At 54.2% G+C, this 9,100-nt stretch overlaps 1 long non-coding RNA gene across 1 annotated transcript; it reads left to right on the top strand.

Annotated features, from left to right (window-relative positions):
• The first annotated feature begins 3,471 nt into the window (after positions 1-3,471).
• Positions 3,472-7,919, top strand: LOC137341427 (uncharacterized). Its single transcript, XR_010967038.1, has 2 exons — positions 3,472-3,595; positions 6,909-7,919. It is a non-coding gene; the product is annotated as an uncharacterized lncRNA (long non-coding RNA).
• The last annotated feature ends 1,181 nt before the right edge of the window (positions 7,920-9,100 follow it).

Genomic DNA, 9,100 nt, shown 5'->3' on the forward strand with positions numbered 1-9,100 from the left:
TGGGGAAGGTGGGGTTGAGGGATATGGGGGGAAGGTGGGGTTGAGGGATATGGGGGGAAGGTGGGGTTGAGGGATATGGGGGGAAGGTGGGGTTGAGGGATATGGGGGGAAGGTGGGGTTGAGGGATATGGGGGGAAGGTGGGGTTGAGGATATGGGGGGAAGGTGGGGTTGAGGGATATGGGGGGGAAGGTGGGGTTGAGGGATATGGGGGGAAGGGGTGGGGTTGAGGGATATGGGGGAAGGTGGGGTTGAGGGATATGGGGGGAAGGTGGGGTTGAGGGATATGGGGGGGAAGGTGGGGTTGAGGGATATGGGGGGAAGGTGGGGTTGAGGGATATGGGGGGGGGAAGGGGTGGGGTTGAGGGATATGGGGGGAAGGTGGGGTTGAGGGATATGGGGGGAAGGTGGGGTTGAGGGATATGGGGGGGAAGGTGGGGTTGAGGGATATGGGGGGAAGGTGGGGTTGAGGATATGGGGGGAAGGTGGGGTTGAGGGATATGGGGGGAAGGTGGGGTTGAGGGATATGGGGGGAAGGTGGGGTTGAGGGATATGGGGGGAAGGTGGGGTTGAGGGATATGGGGGGAAGGTGGGGTTGAGGGATATGGGGGGAAGGTGGGGTTGAGGGATATGGGGGGAAGGTGGGGTTGAGGGATATGGGGGGAAGGTGGGGTTGAGGGATATGGGGGGAAGGTGGGGTTGAGGGATATGGGGGGAAGGTGGGGTTGAGGGATATGGGGGGAAGGTGGGGTTGAGGGATATGGGGGGAAGGTGGGGTTGAGGATATGGGGGGAAGGTGGGGTTGAGGGATATTGGGGGGAAGGTGGGGGTTGAGGGATATGGGGGGAAGGTGGGGTTGAGGGATATGGGGGAAGGTGGGGTTGAGGGATATGGGGGAAGGTGGGGTTGAGGGATATGGGGGGAAGGTGGGGTTGAGGGATATGGGGGGAAGGTGGGGTTGAGGGATATGGGGGGAAGGTGGGGTTGAGGGATATGGGGGGAAGGTGGGGTTGAGGGATATGGGGGGAAGGTGGGGTTGAGGGATATGGGGGGAAGGTGGGGTTGAGGGATATGGGGGAAGGTGGGGTTGAGGGATACTGGGGGGGAAGGTGGGGTTGAGGGATATGGGGGGAAGGTGGGGTTGAGGGATATGGGGGGAAGGTGGGGTTGAGGGATATGGGGGGGAAGGTGGGGTTGAGGGATATGGGGGGAAGGTGGGGTTGAGGGATATGGGGGGAAGGTGGGGTTGAGGGATATGGGGGGAAGGTGGGGTTGAGGGATATGGGGGGAAGGTGGGGTTGAGGGATATGGGGGGAAGTGGGGTTGAGGATCTGGGGGGGAAGGTGGGGTTGGGGGGTAGGTGGGATATGGGGTGGGAAGGTGGGGTTGAGGATATGGGGGGGAAGGTGGGGTTGAGGGGATATGGGGGGGAAGGTGGGGTTGAGGGATATGGGGGGAAGGTGGGGTTGAGGGATATGGGGGGAAGGTGGGGTTGAGGGATATGGGGGGAAGGTGGGGTTGAGGGATATGGGGGGAAGGTGGGGTTGAGGGATATGGGGGGAAGGAGGTGGGGTTGAGGGATATGGGGGGAAGGTGGGGTTGAGGATATGGGGGGAAGGTGGGGTTGAGGGATATGGGGGGAAGGTGGGGTTGAGGGATATGGGGGGGTAAGGTTGGGTTGAGGGATATGGGGGAAGGTGGGGTTGAGGGATATGGGGGGGGGAAGGTGGGGTTGAGGGATATGGGGGGAAGGTGGGGTTGAGGGATATGGGGTGGAAGGTGGGGTTGAGGGATATGGGGGGGAAGGTGGGGTTGAGGGATATGGGGGGAAGGTGGGGTTGAGGGATATGGGGGGAAGGTGGGGTTGAGGGATATGGGGGGAAGGTGGGGTTGAGGGATATGGGGGCAGGGTGGGGTTGAGGGATATGGGGGGGAAGGTGGGGTTGAGGGATATGGGGGGAAGGTGTGGGGTTGCGGGATATGGAATTGGGGGAAGGTGGGGGTTGAGGGCTATGGGGAGGTTGAAGGTGGGGTTGAGGGATATGGGGGGAAGGTGGGGTTGAGGGATATGGGGGGAAGGTGGGGTTGAGGGATATGGGGGAAGGTGGGGTTGAGGGATATGGGGGGAAGGTGGGGTTGAGGGATATGGGGGGAAGGTGGGGTTGAGGGATATGGGGGGAAGGTGGGGTTGAGGGATATGGGGGGAAGGTGGGGTTGAGGGATATGGGGGGAAGGTGGGGTTGAGGGATATGGGGGGAAGGTGGGGTTGAGGGATATGGGGGGAAGGTTGGGGTTGAGGGATATGGGGGGAAGGTGGGGTTGAGGGATATGGGGGGAAGGTGGGGTTGAGGGATATGGGGGGAAGGTGGGGTTGAGGGATATGGGGGGAAGGTGGGGTTGAGGGATATGGGGGAAGGTGGGGTTGAGGATATGGGGTGGAAGGTGGGGTTGAGGGATATGGGGGGAAGGTGGGGTTGAGGGATATGGGGGGAAGGTGGGGTTGAGGGATATTGGGGGGAAGGTGGGGTTGAGGGATATGGGGGGAAGGTGGGGTTGAGGGATATGGGGGGAAGGTGGGGTTGAGGGATATGGGGGGAAGGTGGGGTTGAGGGATATGGGGGAAGGTGGGGTTGAGGGATATGGGGGGAAGGTGGGGTTGAGGGATATGGGGGGAAGGTGGGGTTGAGGGATATGGGGGAAGGTGGGGTTGAGGGATATGAGGGGGCAGGTGGGGTTGAGGGATATGGGGGGAAGGTGGGTTGAGGATATGGGGGGACAGGTTGGGGTTGAGGGATATGGGGGGAAGGTGGGGTTGAGGGATATGGGGGGAAGGTGGGGTTGAGGGATATGGGGGGAAGGTGGGGTTGAGGGATCTGGGGGGAAGGTGGGGTTGAGGATATGGGGGGAAGGTGGGTTGAGGGATATGGGGGGAAGGTGGGGGTTGAGGGATATGGGGGGGAAGGTGGGGTTGAGGGATATGGGGGGAAGGTGGGGTTGAGGGATATGGGGGGAAGGTGGGGTTGAGGGATATGGGGGGAAGGTGGGGTTGAGGGATATGGGGGAAGGTGGGGTTGAGGGATATGGGGGGAAGGTGTGGTTGAGGGATATGGGGGGAAGGTGGGGTTGAGGGATATGGGGGAAGGTGGGTTGAGGGATATGGGGGGAAGGTGGGGTTGAGGATATGGGGGAAGGTGGGTAGGTGGGGTTGAGGGATATGGGGGAAGGTGGGGTTGATGGATCTGGGGGAAGGTGGGTTTGATGGATCTGGGGAAGGTGGGTTTGATGGATCTGGGGGAAGGTGGGGTTGAGGGATATGGGGGAAGGTGGGGTTGAGGGATATGGGGGAAGGTGGGGTTGATGGATATGGAGGAAGGTGGGTGGGTGGGGTTGATGGATATGGGGAAGTTGGGGTTGATGGGAAGAGATTTATGTGGTATCAGCATGCTGCTCCCTCTTGAGCCATGACTCATTTTGAAAAACTTTTGTTTGCCAGCACTGGCTGCAGTGTTCACCCGGCTTCAGTCTGCAGGAGGCACTGGGGGATTCACCTGAAGTGGAGCACTACCTGGAGGAGCAGCTACTTGTCCTGGATGACAGGTAATCACTGGTTTCTCTGCTAATATTGAAGATGTTTTTTTCTATGGAAGTTGTTTAGCTCTCTCATCCCCTCCAGGAGCAGACAGTGAGAAACAGTGTCACAGACATTGCCAACTCTCTGGTATTTCATCCCAAACAGCCAATTTTCAGGGGTGAGTCTAGCCAGCGAGTGTTGGTAGGATATTGAACAATAAGGAAATATACTGCCAAGTCTGATCCTATCCTCACCTAATGTCTGAGACAGATTATACAGCACGTTCCACTAAAGAGTGATCAGGAGCACTTACTTACTTTAGTTACTTCACCTCTCTAGCTCACGGCACTGGAGTCAGTTGCAGAGTCACAACTGCTGTTCTGACTCAGATCAATTAATTCAGGACACATTGGGAATCCAACCACCCCACAGCCTCCTGAGTGGTTTAGCTTAGGTGGTGATTTTTGTCATTGATAAGCCTCATTCAGAGGCAGACCTCACAAACTGAAGTGTGATGTGAACTCTTTGATAACTGTACAGAGCTCTGGTCAGAGTGCGCCTCGAGCACTGCGCCCAGTCCAGGTCAGAGTGCGCCTCTAGCACTGCGCCCAGTCCAGGTCAGAGTGCGCCTCGAGCACTGCGCCCAGTCCAGGTCAGAGTGCGCCTCGAGCACTGCGCCCAGTCCAGGTCAGAGTGCGCCTCGAGCACTGCGCCCAGTCCAGGTCAGAGTGCGCCTCGAGCACTGCGCCCAGTCCAGGTCAGAGTGCGCCTCGAGCACTGCGCCCAGTCCAGGTCAGAGTGCGCCTCGAGCACTGCGCCCAGTCCAGGTCAGAGTGCGCCTCGAGCACTGCGCCCAGTCCAGGTCAGAGTGCGCCTCGAGCACTGCGCCCAGTCCAGGTCAGAGTGCGCCTCGAGCACTGCGCCCAGTCCAGGTCAGAGTGCGCCTCGAGCACTGCGCCCAGTCCAGGTCAGAGTGCGCCTCGAGCACTGCGCCCAGTCCAGGTCAGAGTGCGCCTCGAGCACTGCGCCCAGTCCAGGTCAGAGTGCGCCTCGAGCACTGCGCCCAGTCCAGGTCAGAGTGCGCCTCGAGCACTGCGCCCAGTCCAGGTCAGAGTGCGCCTCGAGCACTGCGCCCAGTCCAGGTCAGAGTGCGACAAGCCCTGGAGGCAGTGCAGAGAGGAACCACAGGGCTGAACCCCACTGTTAGGGTAATGAGGAAAGAATGGACACACTTGGGCTTTTTGGCCTAGAAAGGAGACAACTGAGAGAAAGCCTTACAGAGCGATATAATAAATGGAAAAGGTAAATCAGAATATTACTTCAAATTAAATTCCAAGAGTAGGACAAGAGGACATGAATTCAAACTAGTAATTTAGGACTGCTATCAGGAACTTCTGAGAGTGAACAACATGTGAAATGGCACCTTGATGGAGCAGTGGAAAAAGAAAGAACTTGGATTTACATAGTGCCTTTCACAACCTCAGGCCGTCTCAAAGTGTAGTCACTGTTATAATGTGGGAAATGCGGCAGCACCCCCTCAGTTCTGCACTGGAGTGTCAGCCTGGATTTTGTGCTCAAGTCTCTGGAGTGAGGCTTGAACCCACGACCTTCTGACTTAGAGGTGAGAGTGATACCACTGAGCCACGGCTGACGCACAGCAAAAACCATGAATCATTTAAGGAACAATTGGATGCTGAACCAGGGGGAACGTTAGGGTCTTTGGATGGGTGAACGAAGATCAGTCAAATGGTATCCCTCATCCAAAATTCCTGTAACCTTCTGATAACCAGATTTTCTCTTTAGTGTTTTTTTAAATGGGTTTGATGGGACAGTGGAGAGGGAGCTCTACAATATCCCAGCAAACATTCCCAGGGCAGGTACAGCACAGGTTAGATACAGAGTAAAGCTCCCTCTACACTCTCCCAGCAAACTGTCCCAGGGCAGGTACAGCATGGGTTAGATGCAGAATAAAGCTCCCTCTACATTCTCCTACCTATCCATCAGTTCCAACTTCAGTCGAGTGCTCCCTACCTCACCAGTGTGACATTGTTCCATTTCCCAAACCAGCCTTTACAGATAAAACTAGCGAATTTACTCCCAAATTAGTTGCAGTATTATGTTGTGGACTCGAGCGCACTCAGAACTGGAATCATTGCTCATGGGTCCCTTACAGCCACCTAGAAGAGAGCCTTTCATCCTTAAAAATAAAAACTGATCTCTGGTTTTATCACTGTAGTTATAATGGGATGGTGCAGCCTGTACAGAAAAAGAAATGCACCGTTTAGGGGTCACTACAAGGCAGTAACCTCTAAACCTGCAGGTGTGTCTTTCTACATTCTATGGAAACAGTCGTTCCTTACTAGATTCCTTATCTGTTTGGTTGGCAGCCATGTACAGTAACCTCCCATGTTGGCAGGCAGTGATTGGCTGATCTCAGCAGGGGCAGGAGCAGGAGGGTTACTGCATGCATGAGCTGGGAGGGTGGAGATGAACCAGCCGTGTTTTCCACTCATGAATGTTCTTGGGATTTATATCACTGATTGAGTTGGGAGAATACTTTTGACCTATATATGTCACAAAGCAGTAACTTAATAGAGTGGTTTGGATAGTTATTGTTTAGAATATGGGACAGGGGGCATTATATGGTACGTTGTTGTTCAACCTTTGGGACATGGGTTCATATCCCAGCGTAATGGGATGAAAGGAGGTCATCCAAAACTCTGCTGTCCAAAGCCTAACTCGCATCAAGTCCCGTTCTCCCATCACCCCTGTGCTCGCTGACCTACATTGGCTCCCAGTCCGGCAACGCCTCGATATTAAAATTCTCTTCCTTGTTTTCAAATCCCTCCATGGCCTCACCCCTCCCTATCTCTGTATCCTTCTCCAGCCCGACAACCCTCCGAGATCTTTGCGCTCCTCCAATTCAGGCCTCTTGCTCATCTCTGATTTTAATCACTTCACCATTGGCGGCCATGCCTTCAGCTGCCAAGGCCCTAAGCTCTGGAATTCCCTCCCTAAACCTCTCCGCCTCTCTCTCCACCTTTAAGACGCTCCTTAAAACCTACCTCTTTGACCAAGCTTTTGGTCACCTGTCCAAATATCTCCTTATGTGGCTCGGTGTCAAATTTTGTTTGATAATTGCTCCTGTGAAACACCTTGGGACCTTTTACTACTTTAAAGGCTCTATTTAAATCCAGTCTGCCAGCTGTAAGGGTCCTACGTGAGATGACCGGGTAGCTTCAGTATCTGTAACCTGACTCTAACTTGATCTGAAGTAGAACCAATGGGTGCCTTACTGCCAGTTTCAGGCTCTAGTTTTGTTTCTTTTTTTTTCTCCAGGGGACTGCGGTGTTCGTGGGAAGGCCTGGCGTTACTCGACAGCCTGTTGCCCACACTTCTACACAAGCTACAACTCTCCTACAACAACTCAGCCACTCGCTGCCTTTGACTCGTTTCCTTCCTCAGACACACCTGCATCAGAATCAACACCAACCGCTCGCACTTACGGAGAACAAAGTCCAGAGGTGTGAGGAAAATCAAACACCAAAAGCTTGGTCAAAGAGGTGGATTTGAAGGAGGGTCTTAAAGGAAAAGAGAGAGGTAAACAGGCGGAGAGGTTTAGAGCGGGAATTCCAGAGCTTACGGCCTAGGCAGCTGAAGGCACGGCCGCCAATGATGGCCGAAGGAAGTGGGGGATGCACAAGAGGCCAGATTTAGAGGAAGGGAGAGGCCGGGGAGGAGGAGTTATAGAGATCAGCGATGAGGAGGGGCAAGGCCATGGGGCGATTTATACACGAGGCTGAGAATTTTAAATTTGAGGGTTTGGGGGACTGGGAGCCATTGTAGGTCAGTGAGCACGGGGGTGAAGAGAGAGCAGGAATTGGCCAAATAGGATACAGGCAGCAGAGTTTAGAAGTTCATGGAGAATGGAGGATGGGAAGCCAGCCAAGAGATAATTGGAATAGTCAAGTCTGGAGGTGACAAAGGCATGGATGACCGTTGCAGCGACAGATGGGCTGAGGCGGTGGAAGAGGATGGTGTGGTCGACGGCTGTAAACAGGATGAGGAGAGAGAATACACCACGGTCACAGACATGAGAATGTCTCTCATTTAGTCCTTGCTGGTATTGAACCCTCCATGCTCTGTCAGTGGAACTGAAATAGCAGCTGCATGTTTAAATTCTGCTGTCCATAGCCTAACTCGCACCAAGTCCCGTTCTCCCATCACCCCTGTGCTCGCTGACACCTTGTTTTAATGCAACATGAACTGGTCTTGTGTCAAAATTACTGCAAATTTCAGTATGTTAAATTAATTTATAAATTAATAAAAATAAATGCAGTTTCTGTCTAACATTTCTCTTTTTTTGAAATGTTTGGCCATTTTGTCTGAACTTCCCTGCCCCTCCTAACCCTAAACACCCCACTCTACACCCCTCCTAACCCTAAACACCCCACTCTACACCCCTCCTAACCCCAAATACCCCACCGAACCCCGAATATCTTACCCTTCAGCTAGACCTCCCTACATACCAGTCCAAGCATTCAAATAAATTACCCTACGCACCTTTGCTGAGCCCTAAATACTCCTCACTCCAAAATACCCCAAACGCACCATCAAATACTCCTCTCCTGTACAGCTTCTTGTGCTCCGTAATACTCACACTGCACACCCCTCCAAATATCAGATACCCCCACCCAACACACCCCTCGTACTCACTCCCCCGACACTTTATTATCCCACTCTGCTGCTCATTCCCCACCCAGTCTAATCCCACCCCCTGCTCACACCCCATACCCCTTCATATTCACCCAGTCTAATCCCACCCCGTACCCTTTAATATCCCACCCAGTCTAATCCCACCCCCTGCTCACTCCCCACACCCTTTAATATCCCACCCAGTCTAATCCCACTCTCCCCTCACCCTTTAATATCCCACCCAGTCGAATCCCACTCTCCCCTCACTCCCCATACCCTTTAATATCCCGCCCAGTCTAATCCCACTCTCCCCCTCACTCCCCACACCCTTTAATATCCCACCCAGTCTAATCCCACTCTCTCCTCACTCCCCATACCCTTTAATATCCCACCCAGTCTAATCCCACTCTCCCCTCACTCCCCACACCCTTTAATATCCCGCCCAGTCTAATCCCACTCTCCTGCTCACTCCCCATGCCCTTTAATATCCCACCCAGTCTAATCCCACTCTCCCCTCACTCCCCACACCCTTTAATATCCCACCCAGTCTAATCCCACTCTCCCCCTCACTCCCCGTACCCTTTAATATCCCACCCAGTCTAATCCCACTCTCCCCTCACTCCCCATACCCTTTAATATCCCACCCAGTCTAATCCCACTCTCCCCTCACTCCCCATACCCTTTAATATCCCACCCAGTCTAATCCCACTCTCCCCTCACTCCCCATACCCTTTAATATCCCACCCAGTCTAATCCCACTCTCCCCTCACTCCCCATACCCTTTAATATCCCACCCAGTCTAATCCCACTCTCCCCTCACTCCCCATACCCTTTAA

The sequence above is a fragment of the Heptranchias perlo genome, chromosome 23 (genome assembly GCF_035084215.1).
Source record: "Heptranchias perlo isolate sHepPer1 chromosome 23, sHepPer1.hap1, whole genome shotgun sequence".
Lineage (NCBI taxonomy): Eukaryota > Metazoa > Chordata > Chondrichthyes > Hexanchiformes > Hexanchidae > Heptranchias > Heptranchias perlo.